The sequence below is a fragment of the Neomonachus schauinslandi genome, chromosome 9 (assembly GCF_002201575.2).
Source record: "Neomonachus schauinslandi chromosome 9, ASM220157v2, whole genome shotgun sequence".
Taxonomy (NCBI): domain Eukaryota; kingdom Metazoa; phylum Chordata; class Mammalia; order Carnivora; family Phocidae; genus Neomonachus; species Neomonachus schauinslandi.
Window position 1 is genome coordinate 62,256,648 of NC_058411.1, and position 22,255 is coordinate 62,278,902.

General features: G+C 42.5%; 1 protein-coding gene and 1 pseudogene across 2 annotated transcripts in view; both read right to left on the minus strand.

The window, feature by feature from the left end:
• NPAS3 (neuronal PAS domain protein 3) overlaps positions 1–22,255 on the minus strand; it is an 840,191-nt gene that overhangs the window by 430,905 nt on the left and 387,031 nt on the right. The window lies entirely within an intron of this gene.
• Positions 20,527–21,066, minus strand: LOC110585211 (annotated as a pseudogene).

A 22,255-nucleotide genomic window follows, 5' to 3' on the forward strand; every position in this document is an offset into this window, starting at 1 on the left:
TTCACTTAGGGCTCAGGTTATTCTCTAAGTCAACGCTGCAAATGCATAAATAATTAGGAATTTTATTTAAAAAAATTATTCATCAGCCTGAGGATCCCACACGTCTTTATCAGCTGTTACATCCACAAGCCCTACCTGCCTAGTTACCCTTCTTTGTTCCTCAGATCCTCCAGAAACCGGAGTGTGCATCCCAGTACCTGCTAGCATCAGACACAAGTGTCTTGTAAGTGGTTTCTTGCTATTCTATTCGATGGCATTTTTATGGCACTGGAACTTCTCTTGATTTATATGTTTTGCACTTATGCAGGTGATGTGGGGCTGTAACGACAGTTCCTAATTTTACAGCCAACATAAATATGTTAAACAGGAGCCCATTATGACCGTGGTAGAAGCCCAGCTCTGACTCCGGCACTACTGGTAACGAAGAGATGTTAAATATGCACTTCTTGTTTTGTACTTTTCATCCTATCGCATTTGGGGAACTGAGACAATCATCCGGTCACTCAGGAACAATGCAGATACAGTTATTTCGCTGCTCTATGTTAATCTCATGTTGCTAATGGAGTATCATTAATGCCTAAGAAACACCAAAGAGGTGTTCCCTTCACGAAGTCCATCATTTTCAGAAAAAGAATACACTACTTATGAAGCACTCTCTGATTTGTGTGTTCTGGGAGTCAACCGTTTCTAAAACGATTCGGTAGTCCAGACAAATGTACATTTACTGATGAATGGGTCATGGTTTCAGCTCATCTACTGACATCATTTCATGTATTTGTTAGTTCGGTTAAAAGACACTACCTTTTCAAATTTAAAGAACACTAATCATATTATCCAAACAAAAACAAAAAACAACACGTTGCTAAATAAATGGAATTTGTAATCTCTTATCTGGGAAGAGCATGTCCCTAACTCACTGACAGTGAGACATGAGAACTGGGGAAATTGAACAGCTTATACAAACTGTTAAAAGAAAAAAAAAATCAATAATTCAACTTCAAATGTGATTCAGCATTTACTGTGTACCAACTTGAAGTTGAAAATTGCTAACTACTGCAGGTAGTTACTGTAGGTTACCTACAATTACTGTAGGTAACTGGTGTTATAAAACCTAATAAACAGTCCAAAAAAATTTTTTAAGCAATTCAAAACAGACCTAGGCCCAGCACATAATTATCAACAAACACCGCAACACTCATGTTTTGCCAGGGTTAAAAATAAAACACCTAAAATTTGAAGAGACTTTAAATGGAAGAAATATATAGGGAGAAGGGTTTTTAAAAATCAACCCAAGAAACTGTGATTGTTTCAGAAATCTAGAATGATACGATGAATCATTAGGATGGTGAATTGGACTTTTCCCTCATTAAAAAATGGAAGACACAGAAGGAAACCACAATCTGAAACATGTATCTGAAAAATTAGTCTTGTCCCTCAACAACGTCGGCAAAAATAATTCCAATATTGACTCACATACCTTGCGAGGTGGTCTTTGAGAATTAATTCAGTGCAGTAAAAGACAATCCCTCTTTGGGGAAATACACCACACACCCCCAGTCATATTCCTAACCAGTGCTTGTCACCTTCGGGGATACACAATCGCCAGGAAGGCTGAGGATTAGCGCTCAGTGGGAGTTTGACCTATTCAGCCAAAAGGTCAGCTTGCCACAGAAGAACCCATTACAAAACAGAAACAGGACAGCTCAGTGGACACACATAATGAAAGGGGGAAAAGTCACGGGCCCTACTTGCCTTGTGTCCTGCATTGCCCTTTTCCTTAGTAACTCTCCCCACCCCCATTTCCAGAGAAGGTGGAGCTGCCCCAGCTCCTCACCAACAGAGTTCACAATAGGAAGGTAAAGCACAGGCAGGAGAGAGGAAGGGGCCTGTTATTTAAAAGAGCATTTGATGGACTCTGAAAAACAAACTGAGGTTCTAGAGGGGAGGGGGGTGGGAGGATGGGTTAGCCTGGTGATGGGTATTAAGGAGGGCACGTTCTGCATGGACCACTGGGTGTTATGCACAAACAATGAATCATGGAACACTACATCAAAAACTAATGATGTAATGTATGGGGATTAACATAACAATAAAAATTATTTAAATAGAAAAAAAAAAGCATTTGAAAGAGATATTCGAAGTGAAGAGGAGTAGGACATTGTGAAGCACGGTTTCCAAAGGACTGTTTTATTAGGGAAAAGTTGTCATTGGCAAGTAGGGAAGGCCATTTTCAAGATATTTTCTCATCAGGCCCCTCTCCATGGGGAGCAGTATGGCAGAATGGGTAAACGTAGCCTGAAAGTTCTGCAGGTGGTATTTCAGGGATGGAATCATCCACCTAATAAAAAGGCAAGCTTCATGGCTGCCCTCTGAACTCATCCTTCAAGGGGCAAGGCTCTGTTCCCACACTGAGCTTGGGGGGTAGGGAGGACGAAAGAGCATGCTTAATGGAATACCGGACATCGCTCCCTGGGCTTTAGCACTTGGGGTAAGCAAAGTCAGGGTCTGGGAAAGAATGGAGTACAGAATGCTTAATGAGTCTTTCCATGGCTACGGAAGAAAAGAAAAGGGATTTCCCTTGAAGAATCTCAATTAGCCTCCCTCACTGTAGGGCAAGGGAAGCCAAGGAAGGGTTTTCCCAGGAAGGAGCCTCAGAAGTTTATAAGGAGAGTGTGCGTGCCTTGCGTTTCCCTATCAAAATAAAAAGGTCTATGTTTTCATTTAATATGGGACCAAATCTTCATTCTGAAACTAGTCCACACAGCTCTGCCTACTGCCCATATTCACAACCTGCATCCTTTCAGCTGTAAGCCCCTTACTGGTTGTGCAAGGCTTAGACACTGGGGGAGTTTCAGATTGGGAGGGAGAGGAGAGACTGGAGAAAGTTGAGCTCGGTAGCAACTTAACCAATACAGCGGCCCCGCCACTGAAACTCTGCTGTCCCTGCCACAACATGTGGCGCTTCCACACAATGCATCATGTAAATATCTGAAAACAAATGATAGCAATGCTTTTCAATGTACTTGCACCAATATTAGTGTTTTCGCTATTTAAAATACAGATGACCAGAGAGGAGAAATGGGGACAAGCAAAGTTCATGGGGCATGTGAATGATTAACGATAAATAAAAGAAAGAAAACCTCCTCTATTCAGGAATGGTGCACTTCGGGTTTATTTTTCAATTCATATTTAGTCATTTTTAAACATCACAAAATATGTCTGTATAATTCATATCCCAGAACCCATGAACACATTATATTACCGATTTAAGAACTTTTTTTTAAAGGATTTTATTTATTTATTTGACAGAGAGAAAGAGAGAGAGCACAAGCAGGGGGAGCAGCAGAGGAAGAGGGAGAAGCAGGCTTCCCACTGAGCAGGGAGCCCAACATGGGGCTCGATCCCAGGACCCCGGGATCACGACCTGAGTTGAAGGCAGACGCTTAACTGACTGAGCCACCCAGGTGCCCTATTACCAGTTTAAACAAAAAAGAGGTATTAAATCCAGTAAAATAACTGAAACTCTAAGAAGTCGTATGCTGATTTTAAAATTCTTTGATGCAACACATATTTAAATTTCTCCCACAATTTAAGTATGGATTGAATGCATTAGCCAAAAGCCTTAGAGATGATATGACTGTGAAAGTATTAATATGTACAAATGAATTATTTAATTTGGGAAAAAGAAACCAGTCTTTCTCAAAAACAAACCAAAAAAAAACAAAAACAAAAAACAAACAAAACAAAACAAAACAACCTATCTATATGGCTTCAACTAGGAAGACCTAAGGGGAAAACATACAACATTCAATAAATCTGTTTAGTCTGGGGTTTGTGCATCATGCACTTCTCATCTTCTGAAGAACTAAATACTAGCCCTGTGATTTTTGAAATTGTTTCTTTATGATTTTCTACATCAAATAGGCAAAGTCATCTAAAAGGGAAATAGCACCCAAGCATCACTGTAGTAAGTCTCGACAATGCTTTTGTGTATTTGGTCAGCAACAAGTTACAGGGACTTCTTTAATTCCAATGTTCCCTTTCAAAGACTCACGTTGCCCACCACGCCTTCCTTTTCCTTGAAGGAAATGAGAGTTTCTAGCTACCAAAGCAGGGATTTCTCCATCTGTAGCTGGGGAAAAGGAAAAATAGCCTTTCTCTGACAATCTGGTAGTTAATATAGGAACTATTATATATGTCCCTTATATGGGCTACGATAAAGGGTGATTAACATTCTTCATGAGAGGACCCAAACTTCCCCTCGACCGATGACATTCTTCAGGCTGTGGGTGAAGCGGCTGCTTGGAGTGACAGCACCTGAGGGAATGACGGAGCTCTGACAGCCAAAGTCTCCTGGACAGAAACCTCAGGAAGATGCAGGCATGATCCACAGCCTGGGTGGGGTACATGAGGGGAATCCTTAAGAGATGCCTGAAGGCATCAGCGGAGAAGAGCATGGCATCAGGCTGGACAAAGGATGAGGATATGCTTGTTATAATTCCTAACAGGACTTTATACAAAAGGAAGGAGTTACTTGATTATTCCAATTTTACTTTCTTAATCATGCCAAAATAACAATGTATATAAAAAAAAGAGGGTACTTTTAAAGGACCAAAGTCTAACAATAACTTAAAAGACGTCTGAGTCTTTTCTGAGTATGTTTCTTGGCTTCAATAACTTGCTACCGGGGAGGGGGAGCGCGGGGGGGGGGGGGGGGGGTGTGGGGTGGTTTGGGTGGCAAAGCTTAAACTTGACTATTTAATCCCCTTAACACAGTGAAGGATATGAGAATGGCCTCTTTTCTTTACAAAATAAATAAAGGTAAAAAGGTTATTGATCATGACAAATTCCCATCTTTGGATTCTCAGCAGAGATGTGGAGTATGGTGGATTTCACCCCTTCTCAATCTGGGGAAGTTTTAAGAGTGTGGCAGTTATCAAGTGACTTCAGAATGAAGAATATAGGGGTACTTGGGTGGCTCAGTTGGTTAAGCATCTGCCTTCGGCTCAGGTCATGATCCCAGGGTCTTGGGATCGAGCCCCACACTGGGCTCCCTGATCAGCAGGGAGTCTGCTTCTCCCTCTCCCTTTGCCCCTCCCCCTGCTTATGCTCTCTCTCTCTCTCTCAAATACATTAAAAAAAAAAAAAGAATGAAGAATGTAGAATCTTCGAGTGATGGGGAGTCTTTATTTTTACCTAACATGAGCTCAGCGAGAAGATAGAAACGATTTCTGGCTTCAGAGCTACAGCACGAACATGCATTGACCCTTCCCATTTGGCAGGTGCTCTGCTAGGTACTGTGCACACAAAGATGAATGACTAAGATGCAAACCACTGAGTGAGGCGGTCCTGTGTGACAGAAGGTCAAGTGGGCCACAGACAGTGGGCGACACAGACCCTGGCTTGGGCGTGGAGCCTGAATGTGGGCCTGAGGTATGAAGGTGCTCTGCTTTCTGAGTACAATCCCCAGGCTATCAATTTGAGCTTCTTCTTTTGTTGCTGTTATTGTCTTTGTTCTTATGTAAATTCCTCTTCTTCCAATGACCACTTTCTTCTACAAATCACCTAGTCTATGTCAGGAAGAAACACCGTGTGTTCTCATGAATTAACTGCATAGTTTATAAAAAGACACCAAGTATTCTCTGATCAGAGCTCTCAACCGGAAAAACAGATCACATCAAATTTGAGATTTCAATGCCACACCAACTCTGCAAAGTTTAAAACTTGTCTTTTAATTGACAGAAATGACCTCCCTCACTAATCAGCTGAACAGATTTTGAGCATGTTACATTTTTAATGCGGGTTAGATTTGGTTTGCTCGTTCAGTAGGGTCTGGGGGGGGAAAAAAGGCTTACACTTTCATTTTGAAAACTGTCTTCAAATCCTTTCAGTTGAGCGCTACCATACCATTGTCCCCCCTTCTGACCTCAGCAGCTCACGACTGTTACTGGCATGATTGCACCCAGTAGGAGGGGGTAGAGATTATCAATGAAACAGTATGGTGTAGGTCAGCACTCGATGGTAAAAGGAAGAGGTACACATCTGTGACCTTGATTTTGTTTTCCTAGTCCGATCCCCAAATTTTATGTTACGACATTTGTAACATCTGCTACAAATTCGGAGGTACGTCAGGCACAACATTATTACTTCCAATCCAATGCTCCATTCATCCTTCAGGTTCTCCAAGGCCACTGATAGGACAGATAGGACAGGGAGCTAAGAAACGCTGGATGTGCGGGAAGCAGCTTGTGTTTCTGTGGGAGAAAGAAGGCCATGTCTCTTGCCCTCTTCCTCTTCTCTGTCCTGTTCATCCATTCATATATTCAGTCATATTCGTATTTTCTCTCAGACAGCAGCCCCCCACCCCTTGTGCCACATCAATGCCTGGCAGTGCATTTAGTGACTTTCTTTCTGCCAAAAGTAGAGTCAACATGAATGGTTCCACGAAGCACTGGGGTGTTGGCTCAAAGGACACAATTCTCTGCTTATAACAGCACCTGCTTGAAAGTCTTTCTGATCAATTTCCAAAGCTTAACCATCTCAGGCTACGGTATCACATTTATTCATCCAAAATTTAGTGAATACATAGCAGTATAAAAGATATTAACCTCACTGACCTAGGTGCTAGAGACATAAGCCAGGTTCCGATTTTCATATCTAGATGCTCTCTTTATACATCATCATAAGAGAGCTAAAGGCATCCATGCAAAATATTTGTTGAGGCTCTGAGAATATTCAAATGAAAAGACCCTGACCTTCCAGGGGATCAGAGTCTAGTGGGGAGACTGATATATAAGCAAATGGGTAAAATGTAGTAAATGTGCAGTTATCAACTCTCAACTAAGGATAAGACAGGGAGAGCGGGGGCAGGAAAGGCCTCAGAGCAGGGGTATGGTGGAGATGGCGAATGGAAGGTTAGCTCACAAGGACAGTGAAATACAACAGTCAAGACCCTGTATGCTCACTTTGGCAGCGCGCGCGCACGCACACACACACAGGACCCTGGGATCCACTGGTCAGCTATGAAGGCAAGGACAAATGCACATTGACGTGGTTACACATAGCAAGGTTTCGGGCTCATCATCTTGCCCACTCCAAGTTGTTTTCCCTTAGGCTGCAACACCGCTGGACTGTCACACTCCTACAGTTGCTGGTGAGGCTGGGTCCCCCCACTACCACCGCACCTTCCTGAGGCTCAATACCATAGTTTTATAGTCACACGATTACACCAAGGAAGACCAAGGTCCACTGCACTTGGTCTGAAGACCCTGACCTTCCACTACTCCCGCAACGCTCCAACACCACCGCTGACATTGAGGCCCCTGAAGCACATGCCTACATCATAGCAGACAGCTTCACACCGCGTGAGACAACGCAGTCGCCAAACGGACCGTCACATCCCCTTGGGCGTTCTGAAGGGGACTGCGGTGATTCAGGTCCTCGTTGTCGGGCATCTGGTTCCTTCCCCCAAATGCTTCCTGCTCTCTGTTTGCAGGAGGAGTTCACTGGGGGACAGTTATGAGCAGAGGAAAGGACTTGGGTTCTGGAGTCAGGCTGACCCAAGTTTTCAATCCTCCATTTGTCTCTAATTAGCCGGGTTATCTTGAATAAGTTAGGCTCTGTGGACCTCAACTTCCCAATCTGTCAGAAGAGTTAATGCTTCATACGGCTGTTGTGAGACATGTGACAGCCCGGCCCTCCTTTAATTTCCCTTCTAGAACTTATTTGCATATCACCTCTCTCCTCCGCTAGTCTTTCACCTTCATAAGCTGGGGAAATCCTTTTGTGCACTGCTGAAACCCTGACAGAAAAGGGCCCAGAACACAGAAGGTGCACAATAAATATCTGTGAATGAATGAGCATTCTAGAGCCCCATGCTGAGCCCAAGGGAGGCATTCAGCACATGTCAGCTCTCTCCTCCTTGCTATGAAAAGCAGAGGGTAGGCCAAAGATGACTTTTCTAAATCACTAACTTAATTCCAAATTTAACAGAAATATTGGGACTGCATTTTTCCTAAATATTAGAAATATTTAGGAATTTTTTTTTTTTAAATATTGGGAACATTTTGTTTCTCTGCATGTTGTGCCCGGGCTCTGCCTTTCCTATGGCATGATATCAAATCAACGGTGTCACCACAAACCCTGTGAGCCAACTGCAATCAGGGCCTCAAACCAGTGCAAACATTTCACACATACTTGGGCAAAGAGCCAGCAATTCACTGAGTGTCAGCAACTGCCCACTGAATTTTCTTTTGAAGGATTCACTCACGGCCTATTCCAGCAGTAATTGGCATTCATTTTAAGATGCTGAATGCCTCAGACATAACTTGATTAGGTAAATGTACACAGCCACCGCCAATGGAAACCAAAATCAGCTCTTAAAACCCACCATCTTCCTTCTGATTTCATATAAACAAAAGTCCACACAATTATCAATGGTAAGTGAGCAGGCGCTAGGTCTTGCTTGTGTTAGCAGATCAAGGTCTGCATCACCACTGCCATCTGCCTCTTGGGAACCTACAGAGTCTCTGATTTGGGCAGAGTTAGAAGCTAAGACATGGGGGCACTATTTGGAGTGCAGAGATAGTAAACAGGCTGCCCTGACTTTCAGACCTGGACTGGAGGACACACACAAGCGTACTCTTTCATACTTACATTGACCATGACACATATCACGGAGAAAAACCTTAATTTGAAGACCTATTATTTAGATTCAAGGCTCAGCTCAAGCCTCTATCAGAGGTTCTTAACCTATTGCTTGCTTTGAATAACAGAGCTGTTTAAGCAAACCCTCTTCCTGAGGCAATATTCAAACACAAAACTTGGTGCATACAATTACAAAAATCCCAGAGAGCTTCTGCAACCCATCCTCCACTGACCTCAGGTCAAGAACTCTGGCTTTAGACCACAGCCAAGCATCCACATGTATCTTGTACCAGGTTGGGCACTAAAGGGAACTGAACAAATGATTCCTCGAATGAATGAGTAATCAAATGAATAGGCAAATGAATGAATGCCACGGACCCAGGCAAGAGAGAACACAGGACTAAAGCAGACACTTGTATTCGGTGTGGAACCGCGAGACTGAAAGTAGCAGCCAGTAAGTTGGTTTATTCACAAAAATTGCTTTGTAGAATTATACACAGCTCCTCCCCTTCTAAATGCAGACGGAGGGAGGAAAGGAAAAAGAGATAATGAAGGTTTGCAAATGAAGTGGGTACAACTGTGCAATCAATCAACATTTTCTGAAAAAGAATCTGCATCACTTGCCAAAAATCTGAACTGAATAACTGAACCAGCATTCTGATGAGAATGGACTTTGCCACTAGCCAGTCATTTTTATTTGTCTTCCAGCTGTCTTGATTCTTTTTTTCCAGGAAGCTACTGGTCTCTTCAGTTTAGTGGGTTCAGACATGGCAATTTATTTAACCACGGTCAAATGCATACTCCATGTTTATTCTTTTAATAAACCTTTACTGCAGGTCTACTCTGTGCCAAGTATTATGTCGGTTGGAAAAGGTACAATTCAAACACTCACCTAAGTATTAATTGAGGGCCTACTACGTGCCAGGCCCTCTAGTGATAAGCCAGGGAAGCATGAGCAAAGCAGACAAACATGCCCGCATGGAGGTGACATGACGGGGGGGGGGGGGGGGGAGGGGGCAGACAAGAACAACAACAATACACACACATCTAATTATGTAAGTGGCATGAAAAAAATAAAGGGGAGAAGGGGAAAAAGTTAGTAGGAATTTCTGAAGCTAAAAACAAAATCAGAAAAGATGTCTCCAACACTCTGAGTAGAAAGAGGGATCAGGTGACGGAGTGGCATGACGTCCAGGTGAAGGAAGACCAAGTATAAAGGCCCTGGGATGGGAGACACTTATCCAGTTCCGGAAATGGCAGGGAGTCGGTACTCTCAAGGAATCTAGAGACTGGGGAGACAGAAATACAAACTGTAATAAAATGATGGTTTCTTTGGAGGATCTCAGGAAAGGGGACATCTAACTTCAGTGAAATTCAAAGATTTAAAAGAGAGGAAGATACCTGGGGTAGAAAGGAGTAGAAATTTTCCAGGCAAACAAGCCAGGGACGTGGTGGTAAGAGGTGTGGTTGAGGTAGAGAGAAGAGCCTACACAACAGCACAAATTCAGCAAAACACACGAGTGATGCACAGGATAGAATTGTGTTTGCAGGGAAGATGAAGTTATGGCTACTGCATAGGCAAGAAATGATGATGAGTTAATCCTGGGAAATAAGTCAAGAAGACTCTAGAGAAGAGTTCGGTTCTAAAGGTATTTAGGTGAGAATGGGAGAGTTCATAAATTGACTATTAAGGGAAAGGAAGAACACGTGTGAGACAGCAGAGACGTTGGGTGCCTGACAGTAGAGATGGTTCAATCAGTCCCTGTAGCAGGACCTTTAGAAGAGAAGGTGCTAAGAAGGTAGGACGTGGAACTGGAGGGATCTTTAGGACAGGCGCACGGAGAGGAGATGTCTGGCAGACCTGAGGCTCCAGGTAGAGGCGTGGCAATGGTGAGGACTAAGCTGCAAGTCATTTGCATACAATAGGCAGAGAAGCCACAGAAGGGCAGAAGGAGGGAAGGCTGGGGGCCAGCCTGGGGAACATCTGCATTTAAAGAGAGGAAAGAGAGTCAGCGGAGCACCTGAGAAGGAACCACCGGAGGGGCAGGAGGTGGCTAAAGAGGTGATGTTGTCCTACCTACAAAGAAGAAGAGCAGAACATTTGAAGGAGCGACTCTTCAACTATGTCAAATGCCAAGGAAGAGTTCTGAAGACCTTGGGTGGGGCACTGCTGTCCACTGAGGAGTAAATGACAGGTGACAACCACGAATTACACACCTTAAATTCCTTTTTTAGGAATTTGTAAGTGAAAGGAAGGAGAATAAGGGATAAAGGATGGGCAGAGAAGAGAAGTGGGAGAATACCCAGGATGAAAACTTTTTTTTTTTAAGTGACTTGAGAATGTTTATACCCTAAGAAGCAGCAAGCAACAGCCATAGAAGCTACTCCATGAACAAATGGACAACCCTGAAAGAAGCTACAAAGATGGACAACCTGAAAGAAGCTATAGAAGATGGACAACCCTGAAAGAAGCTACAAAACTGTCCAGAGTTCAAGTTAGGTTGAGAAACGGGTAACACATCACTTTTTAAAAAAATCAATATTTTACTATCACCTGAATCTACAAAAATGATGCTTCATGGTGAGGTGCCTCATCCAGTCAAAAGGATCTCAACTTAAAGAACAAGTTCTTCTAGATGATGGTCAGATAACATAATCATCTATGATTCACATTCCAAAGTATATTTCTATGGGGAAATACACTGAAATCAAGCCATCATTGTTCTCTTGAAATCATCCCTTTACCTCTCCTGTTAAGAGTCTCCATACTGCCGCTCCTGCAGGCTCATCATTTCAGACTGGTCTCCCTCTCCCTTCTTTTTCTCCACTGTGTAAATAGGGAAATCAGGCATTCTTTCCTAAGATCCAGGTCTCCACTGCTAGAGTGATTTTCCTTCCAATTTCATGAAAATGCGAAACTCTCTCTGTATACAAAGATGGCCACGTGCTATAGAAAGGGTAATTTTAAGGCTTCTACCTCACCTCACACTACCAATAGTGTCCTTCATTTCACTCATCAAAAGGGATGCGCTTTCCTGGTCCACTTGGTTACTAGTCTCTCCTTCCTTCCTTGCATCTCTTGGGATGGCAAAAGCTTTTAAAATGTTATAAATAGAGGACTTACCTGGAATTGCTTTTGGAGTCCCTCTAACTCTTGGATCACAAAAGCAGTCAACAATTCCTCCTTGTAGCCAAGATCTATCAAATACCCATACGCTGGTATCACAACAGATTATTAATATACCCAGTTGTGAACTAAAAGAATATTAAGTAATCAGAGAAAACACAAGTGTCTTTTATTTAGCTGCCTCACCTTCAGTGAGGTTCAATGTTCTAGATGGGAAGGAAGAAAGACAAGCTTCTGGAATTTCCAAAATGTTGTTGAAACAAGCCTCATCCTCAGCAGTTAGAAGAAAATACTCAAGGTTCCTCGTACTCTTTCAACTCACTAGCTTTTCTCTCTTCTTTTCTTTGAAAACCACTCACTTCAGGGCTTTCAGAATCTGAGAGGGACTATGTGGTCACTAATGGTCTTGGGCCAACTTCACTTTAATAGGTGGCATTGCGGCGAGCCACCTCCATCTTTTTTCCTCATAATTTAACCCCCAGTCAAGAAGAAGAGGAAGCGCTCTTCCTTCCCTGTATTGCCCTCAGAGGTGTATTTGCCTCATTTTCTGACACTGTTTTTTTTAGAAGGAACTTCTTCCGCAGTTAGTATGTCAGCCTGGGTCTAGCTCTGTCCTCTGTCATACTCGTCAAAGGGTCTTCACATTTTTATTCATCAGAGTATTTAGGAGTACTTAAGAAGTGGGGAGACAGTTGTAGTTTAGTAGAAAGAGCATAATTCTGAGAGACAGAAACCCTTATTTCTAGTCTCAGCTCTGCCATTTACCAGCTGGTGAACGAGGGTAAGACACCTGACATCCAGGCCTTGGTTTCCCCATCTGTACAGTGAGGTAATCATTCTTTGTTCAAAGAGTTGTGGCAAGGGCTAAATCTCAATATTTGTGACAGTTTTCCAGCAAAGACCTAGAAAAGAGTAAGGAATAAATGCATTTTAATGCAATCTGGGTTTTTAAAAAGCTCTCTGTGGCAAAATAAAAATGGGTGCTGGTAAAATGCTTTTGATGAGGAAGATTACGGAGAGTCACTAAGGGGATATTCTATAAATAGAACTTTTCTGTCGTCTCCTAGGGTGTGTGTGACCTAGAGCCAGTTAGTAAAATCTCAGAGAAATACGGTTACGAGAGAGATGAACGTATTACTGCCCACTCCGGCGTGTTGTTCAAGGATTAAATGAGATAATGTACATGACGTGCCTAGCACGGTATTTGACACAGATGAGGTGGTGGTAACCAGTAGCTCCCTTCTCCTTTCTCAAAGACGTGTATTCTAGGGAATCAGGTGTAAATCAAAAAGAAACAAAAACCTCTGCAGATTTGGCAGAGTAAAATCACATGTCATGGCCTTGTTCACAACCAGGACTGATAAAAACGGCCATTGGTGTTAGAATATTTTGGCACAGGTAAAAATCCTTAAGACTACAGCTAGACCTTGATTCTGTGTTCCGCATTTTTAGCATAATGATCTTCGATAAAAGTAAACGGAGAAAGAGGGTGTGGTGGCATGGAGCGTACCACTATGAATGTGCACATACATGGATCAGCAGGTGCGCATTCATCCATATATATACATATACGTGTGTGTGTGTGTGTGTATATATATATATATATATATATATATATATACTTCAAATTCCACACTTAGAGGCTCAACTTCTTAAAGAATGTGTACAAGGTAGGTACTGGGAGGCTTGATGAGATTACAGCCGCCTAATGCAGAGACACGTACGCTCAAGCGCTGCCTACCACCACATTGGTAGCGGAGTAAAGGTTATCTTCCAGTTTTTGCCAGGAGGGATAAACAGCACAAGAAACCAAACAGACGCACGGCATTCCGCCCCCTCTCTTCTTCGGTCCTGATTGGTCGTGTCATGTTTGTTGTCAGACCCATCTGGACGGCAGGTGTGGTGCTGCAACCAGCTGCATGTATTTGATTATTGACTAGTGAATATTTCCAAAGGGCACAGCAGACTGCCGTCTGACCCTCGGTAATAACACGCAGCAGTCTCCCCTGTTTACACACGTAAGAGCTAAATAGAAAAGAAAACGGATTTCGAAATTTCTAAAACTACATTTTGACCAGAGGCTTTTAACAAAGGCTCCGTCTATACCATCAGTCAAACGGTGAGCTTGGCAAGCTTGTACAGAGTCTATTAAAGGGGGAATAAGGTTCATGAATTTCAAGCTTGGAGGGCTCTAATTACCTCATGCTCAAACTTTAACTACAAAACTCAGATAAATTGCTGCACTAAAACCATAGAAGATCCTCCACCTGATTTGTGCCAGTGCATCTAAAGCTCAGTGAGGCTGATCCCAGCGAGGTTTTTCAAATCAGTCCTAAGGGAATTCGTTCTGGACCTGTCTCTAATGAGTACATACGGATTACCTGGATGTTTTGGTAAAGCTACCCGGTAAATGAGTCAATCTGAAAATTTATTAGCCGCAGAGCATTACCGCAGTCAGTCACATAGCCCAAGAATCCTGGGGAAATTAAAGTCATTTTCAGCATCTATCAGCCAGGTACCAGGAATCCGTCTCAGGCCCCGGCCGGTAGTTGTAACGTTAGACTAATTGGCTAGTAGTTACAGCTGTCTCTTCAGTGTTTTTGTTCTTAGAGGTGTGACCTCTTCTTGAACCAATTTATGTACACCCAGAGAGGGGTCCTCTATTTATTCTAGTTCAGTGTAGGATTTGGATTCAAAAACAAAACAAGAACCAAGAAAGAAAGAGGTCTGTATCTATAAATTATGGTGCAAATAGCTCAAGCTGAGCTAACGCGAGGACAGCCGGAAAGCTGGAATTTAGTGGATCTGGGAGGCAGAGGACGACGCAGAAAACAAACACTGCTCTCCAACATTCAAAACATTCATATTTTTTCAAAGATGGCACTGAGGAGAAATGTGGATTTCCTTCTGCCTGGTACAACACTCTCTCTGTGGCTATTTATCTAGTTACAAACTTTTATAGATATGAAATATTTTAAGAAGTCCTTTAGAAATGGCCCGAGGTAATTTCAAACTTAACAGACCCTGTCCCACCAGAGCTCATTACAGTGAATTTTATAACAAAGTACCCTCTACTTAATTTTCAGAGCCTAGCCAAGCGTTCTAGAAATGCAGCTGCATTAAGTGCAATTAATGGTACCATAAAAGCAGTGGAGGGCTGTTTAACACCCAAGAACCAGCAGTAAACACTGGCTCCACGCTCTCCAACAGTCAGTGATGTGTCAAAGGACCTGGAGTGTGAGAGTTCTGTATCAGGGGCGGGGCGGGGGGCGGGGGGCGGGGGGAACGTCTCTCTCCTGCTAGAGAAAAATCTTCTGTCCTTCAACAATTCCACCCAGAGACTGTATGAAAGGAGATAAAGTTATTCCCTCCAGTCACGCCACTAGCATCCCCACTCCCTTTGAGAAGGAAGCCAACACGGCAAGCTAATATTCCCATCAGTGAAGGAAAAGGACAAATTTAATTTCACCAAAAATGAGCCTAAGAGCCAGTGACTCATAACGCACAGAATGATTTGTGCATAACTAAGCTTACTGTCAGATGCCAGAAGAAGGAAAGAAGTAACCATTCAGAATACTATGCTTATTCTTTTCAACAAACCGGGAAGAAAAAGAAAGATGAAAGGATGGGGGATGGGCAGGAACAATTATAATGATGTTTGCAAACCTCTTTAATGATGAAAAATTACTGCTTAGAATTTGAATACGAGAGCCACCCAGAAATGAGCAAAAATCTCACTGGTTAATACAATCATGATCATTAGAGCATTTGTCAATTAGTTAGTTAATTTGTTAAATACAATATGTAGTCAACCAGGTCTGGAAAGATGACTTTATGTACTTACCTTCCATAAGTAATTAAAACAATTCTATCATGAAAAAAAGTATTTCACTGTAACTGTCTTTTAGTAGTCTGCATTCAGGGTCTTATCCTTCTATTTCCATTCCAGGATGCAACTGGTTGTTTAACAATATAAGAAGTGTATTAAAGGTGTATTTTTTAAAAATTTTATTTTATTATGTTATGTTAATTACCATACAATACATCATTAGTTTTTGATGTAGCGTTCCATGATTGTTTGCGTATAATCCCTACCAACAATTAAAGTGCAGACAAATCTTAGTAATCACAATAGCATAGACATGGCCTCAATCAAGAAAGCCATGGACAATCCCCAAATTTCATAGTATTAAAAACATGCTTCTAGTCGCCTTCCTCAACAAAATTCTCTCAAAAGCTTTGACTTGAGGTTTGGTTTTTTCCAGTTTCTGACAGCCACTCTCAGACGGAAGTGCTAAGGAGCCATGAGAGGGGCAGAGGAAGCACCCGGAGCTGGGCAGTGCCCAACTGAAAACTCAGGCCAGAAGGAACCGGAGTGGGCCAGGATCACCCTCCAACCGAAGGCACTTTAGTGACACCAAAATTGAATCCCTCCTCACCCCCCCCTCCCCAAAATACAGTTGACTGTTGAACAGCACAGGGGTTCGGGGTGCTGACCCCCGTACAGTTGAAAATATGCATGTAATTTCTGACTTCCCCCAAATTTAACTACCGACAGCCTACAGTTGACCAGAAGCCTTACTGATAACATAAAGAGTTGAATAACGAATTTTGTATGTTATATGGATTATACACCCTATTCTTACAATAAACGAAAGAAAATATTAAGAAAAGCATAAGGAGAAAAAACATTTACAGTATTGCACTGTATTTATTGAAAAAAAAAATCTGTGTATAAGTGGACCTGCATAGTTCAAACCCGTGTTGTTCAAGGGTCAACTGTAGTCCTGACTACTTCTTCCCCAAACAGAAAGCATGCATGTCTCTAAAGACAGATAAACTTCTCCAAAGTGATCTAAGATGAAGGTGATTGTGCAACTGAAGAAAGAGACATGAAGGGGAGCTGCAGACCTTTTCATGGCCCCCGGGCTCTCAGAATGCCCAGAAATGCTGGAGCTACCACATGAACGAAGGCATTTTCTGCAGTAGAATGCTGGTGCATTTCATAGAAAAGGTCTTTTAAAAAACAGGCAAGACTAGACACATTTTCAAAAAAGAACCATGTTGTTCTGGACAACTCACCTTGTTTTGGCATGAACTCAAATGGTTAAAAATAAGTCATTTGTACCATTGGTTTCAAGATGAGGGGTTCTTGTGCTAGTGCTCCCTTTAGAGGGTTTGCTAAATTATGCCATTATTTTTGTGAAAATTAACATTAGGAAGTCTTCTCAAAGTACACATATTTAAATAAATGTACCCATCCACAGGCAGACATTTCTCAACGGACAAAAGCTGATGAGTGCCCCATCCCTCCCCCATGGCTGCTGGGCCAAGTCCCCATGGGGATAAGTAGGCAAAGGCTACGCAGTGACATGAGCATGTGCTTGAAAATCAGGCAGATCAAGATCATAATCATGATCTTGCTATTTACCAACTAGAGGATTTCAAGCAAGTTACTTGATCTTGCTGAGCCCTTTCTCCTAAGATGCTTGCTCTTAGAGTTGAGAAGAGAATTCAAGTATACAAAGTGCAGGGTAGTCAGGTGTTGATTTCTAATTCTCTCTGCTTCCACAGCAGAACAACTCCTGAGAAACAGGGACCTCTCCGGAGGCCAGGCTCCTCCAGGGCAGCATTGCAGTGCTCTTGCTTAGACTCTTCTCTTGGCCCGCCCAGACTCTCACCCTCAGCTAAACTTACACAGACCCCGTCAGGTAAGCCTCATCCAGAGGCCTCACTCAGCTTTCTGTCAATGGACAGTTGGAAAGCATCTTGTTCTGCTCTGAGCTCTTACACCATATTCTATACTGTTCTTCTAGCTTTCACTTTATACCTTGTTTATAGTTTTGTGTGTTTGTACCCACATTCTAATTTGTGACAGGACTATCTTCATTTATAACCTACGGTGCCAATAAATATTTTTGAGTGGTCTTCTAAAAACATTTAAGAAATGTTTTGAGCTTTTTTCCCCTTACCTTTGGCTACAGTGTCTGAAATAACACAAGTAACTCTGGTTAGAAATTTGTCTGATTTAACAAACATACTTGTTTAGAAAGTGAATCATCTGAGTAGGTGAAAAAGACTATTAATAATTCACACAGCAGCATGCATTGATGTCACCAGTTTGCTTTTCTCTTAATCCCTAGAGAAACTGAGATGCACCGAGAGCTGGAATTTTGATAATGTAAAAAAAAACAAAACAAAACAAAAAAACCCAACAAAAACTAGAAAAGAAAATTTCTGAACAATGGAGCTCTTTGAGGGTAAGGAGCTTATCTTACCTCTTTTCCCCAAATGGTGGGCTTAGGGTGGCAGACATAGAATAACCTAAGGACATGTGGGTACTACAGGCCTGAGGAAACCTTACTAACAGATAAAGGTGTCGTCAGCAATGCTGATAGAAAGGTATTCTAACCAGTTTCGATCTATTTCAAAATGTTGCCCAGCACCATGCTAGTGCCCCGAGGCACAAGGAAAGCTGCTCCCAGGACCTATAAGGTATGAAAGGATGGTCAGTTTTATGGGGCACCTGGGTGGCTCAGTGGGTTAAGCATTTGCCTTCAGCTCAGGTCGTGATCCTGGGGTCCTGGGATCAAGCCCCACATTGGGCTCCCTGCTCAGCAGGGAGTCTGCTTGTCCCTCTCCCTCCGACTCCCCCTCCAACTCCCCCTCTGCTCGTGCGCGCTCTCTCTCTCTCTCCCTCTCTCAAATAAATACATAAGATCTTAAAAAAAAAATGAGGATGGTCAGTTTTACTGCTGGGTTCCATTATGGGTACACAGGCTCTGTGGACTCAGCTAGGAAGCTAATCTCCATTTACACTGTTTTTTCCTGGGAGGAGTGCACTGGCATTATAAGCTGAACACTGAACATTTATGATTATAAATCTTTCTAATAGGTCCTAATTTCCTTGAGGGCAAAGATCACAGATGAAATGCTCCTAACCCTGAATCAACATTTCTATGGACCCCATCATCTTTCTGTTAAGATGTGATGATGATAATGTTTAATTTCCAGCAACTGAGAAAGGCGAGTGAAGAATGAAATGAGATTGCAGGAAACGCTATCATTCAAGATATTTTTATTTAAGTACTTAGATGAGATGTGAAAAATAAGGGAGGGAACTCTGTGGTCTCAGCAGAGGGCAGCGTGTCGCTGGCACTGAACATTCATTCTTGGGCTGGTAACACCAGCTCCAGTGCCCCAGGCAGAGTAATAAAGGCTTAATTTGGCATCCTTCCACCTGGCTAACTCAGGTTTAGTGAACACAGGAGAAGGACGTCCACTTCAAGAATATCAATATACTTCCTTTCCTGAGCTATAAGTGCGCTCTAAAGTAAAAGATACATAGAAGCATCTCCTGACCTACTCTACCTTTTAGCTTTAAGTGGAATCGACTTTATTTTCCTGTCAACTACAATTTTCACTAAAGACTCCTGACTTCTTTATGGCGTAATAAAGTTTTGTCTAGGATTACAATAAAAAGCTTTCATAATACCCATGACCTGAACATTCTGGATTAATTTTTAAATTGCATCTGAAAATCAGTACAAATGGCAATTCAATGTTTATGCCCTTGAAACCAAATTCATCCCCTGGCCTCTCTTATGTGGTCCATAACTTTTAGGGCAAGTTTCATAAAAAAGCTAAGGTGAGAAGAGAGTTTTTGCATAGGCTCAAGTTTCCATTTATTTCTGTTTGACGTCTTTTCTTCTAGAGCAAATCCATTATTACTCATGCTCCTCTGGGAAGATATCAATAGTCTGGAACATATCCCTTTGTCACATGCCCGCCATTAACATCTCCCTTAACTACCTGGCCCAGTGGGAAGGAGGGAGAGGAGAAGGCAGGGGAGAGCTTGCAGCAAATTCCCACCCATTCCTGTCTCTACTGACTACCTTCCTTTACTCCTCTCAGCACCTCCCCTTGTCTTGCAAGCCGAGGAGGAGGAGGCAGGGTGACCTCGGACTCCGCAGTGTCACACATGAGTAAATTAAACCTGTGCCTTCCATCTCTCCTTCTGGTCTCTTCCTGATGGCATGAACCATGCAATGGGCTGGCCCAGGGAAACAGAAGGGAGTTGCTTATTGACTTAGGAAAAGCATCTAATGAAACGATAAGCCACTAAATCCTCTTAATTACACAGTGAGACAGAAGCTGACAAAGAGACCTGCCTTATTATTTGATTCAAATGTTAAGTTTCACCCTAGCATACAGCATTCAATGATAGGAGCAAGTAACAGAAGTTCAAAAATGTCATTCCCGAGGTTCATTTATTCAGTAAGTAACATACTGATCACTCACTATGTTCCAGGGACTCAGATAGTGTTAAAAACATGATTAGGGACAAAAAGAGACAAGGCCCCTGCTTTCATAGGGATTACAGTCTTCTGGATTAGGGCTGCAACAAATGGAACCCAACTAAAAGCTTAGCATTGGTTATACCACACCTGTTATCATATATTCTCAAAATGCCAAAATACGGATGAGGCAAGTTGTTGTTGTTTTTTTTTTCCCTAGGCAAAGAACTTTATTAATCTTGTTTCAAACTTTATTCCCAGGCTTCTTCAGCTTAATTAGCTGCAAAGAATGAATTGTGTATAAGCAAAAACTGAAAAGAGCTGCAGTGTCCAAGGGGCTTGGGCTTAAAAATATTAGAGATCTAGATTTTATCAGATCCACGAACAAATTTTTTAAAAAGCAGTCATAATATAAAATAGCAGCTCCCAGTAACTTCTTCAAGTTTTATGTTCTTCAGAAGTTGACTCAATTCAGTTTGCTTCATTCTTGGAAGCTTCATCAAAATTCTCCACAAGATCTGGAACTTCATCATTATCATCCTCTCCGGTAGCAAGTGGTGCTTTTCCATCCACAGATTGTTTGGGCAGAGCTTCAGCCAGTCTTCTTAAACTAGTCAGACTGTCTGCACCAAGTTGGTTTAAGATACTGGGTAGCATTTCTGTCAGCTGCTCTGTCTCAGCATGGCCTGGAATGGTGAAAGTGTTCGCGGCCAGTGATGCCCGAACTTTGGGGTGGTTAAAGTGGATCACTGGTCCTTGGTTTGTGAACATATTCACTTCTTCAATACCAGAGATATTGTTTACCCCTAACTTCTTTAAGGAGAACTGAAGTTTTTTTATCATCTGCTGTAGCCATTCTGTGAACCACCTTCTTTCGGCGAGCAGTTCCTTTCCCACCAATGCGCACTTGTGCTTGCAGTTTGGCGAGTTTCTCCTGGTTCATGATAGTTTCTTTCATCTTGTTGGAGCGGAAATGGGACCGCGCGGGGGAATAGGGTTGGCACTCAGGGGTCTCGGGCGGACCAGCTGAGATTAGGTGCACACACGCAGGGAGGCAAGATCCGGATGAGGCAAGTTTTAAGTGGAAAAGGTAATGCACTGAGGATGGCAGTGCAGAAAAACGGAACAAATCTGGGTCCTGGCTGACCTCGTTGAGCCCCTGCTGTTCCTACCCACAGACTGCTCTTACCATCAGACGATTAACCATGTTACTGCTTAACCAACTATAGGTCGCATACTCTCTTATGTGCAGCTAAATGTATTTTAACTGACACACTTAGTAAATTTTGTATTTAAACCACAGACAAGACTTGCATGGTCAATATCGAGGTGTACCCTGCAATGTTGGGACTTTTAAAATTCTTCATTGAATTCTCCAAGCTTGAGACATCCCTTGTCACGAATGCCTACACTAATTGATTGCAGCTTAATGGTGGAGGTTAGGGGTTAGAGGTGATAGTGATGTATAGAGAAAAAGCACACAGGGGGAGAAGACCAAACTGACAGGCATGGCATAGAGTAGAGGTGGTGGTGCTTAAATATTAACTACCTTTCTGGAAAGAGACATGAGAATCTCTACGGTTCAACCAGATTAGGGAAAAAGAGTGGTGGTGTAAGACGGGGCACAATGAGAAGAAAAGAAAGCACAAGTGCCCACAAAACAAACCCTAATTCATTTATCTAGTTTCAAATAAGCCCAAGTTTGACAAAGACCTAAAGCTGCTCAATCACGCCACATAACACATCCAAGGAATGTGTGCCTTCAATTACTGAGGGAGAGAGACCACCAGCAGCAAAGATGTTATTCTTGGAATTTCAATGCAAAGCAAATGTACAGATGTTGGCATAAAAGCCAAACTGTCTGAGATGGAAATGAAGACAGAGATTCAGGGCGAAGATTAGAGGAGATAAAGAATTAAACGTGCAGTAAAAGAGAACATTACATGCATGGCATCAAGCTTCGACAGCCAGTGCCTGGCGACACTCAGATGTTAGCAATGGTGACATGTGTAGGCTAAAAGAAATGGGCAAGGGCGCAGAGTCAAACAAGTACTATATTAAAATCACTATCTCTGTGGGCAGGCTGTAAAAATCATATCATTCTCACTGCAGAAGAATTCATTAAACTGCACCCCAGCAGGATGTAAGGAACAACATGCAGCATATGAAGATATTGAGCAGCAGG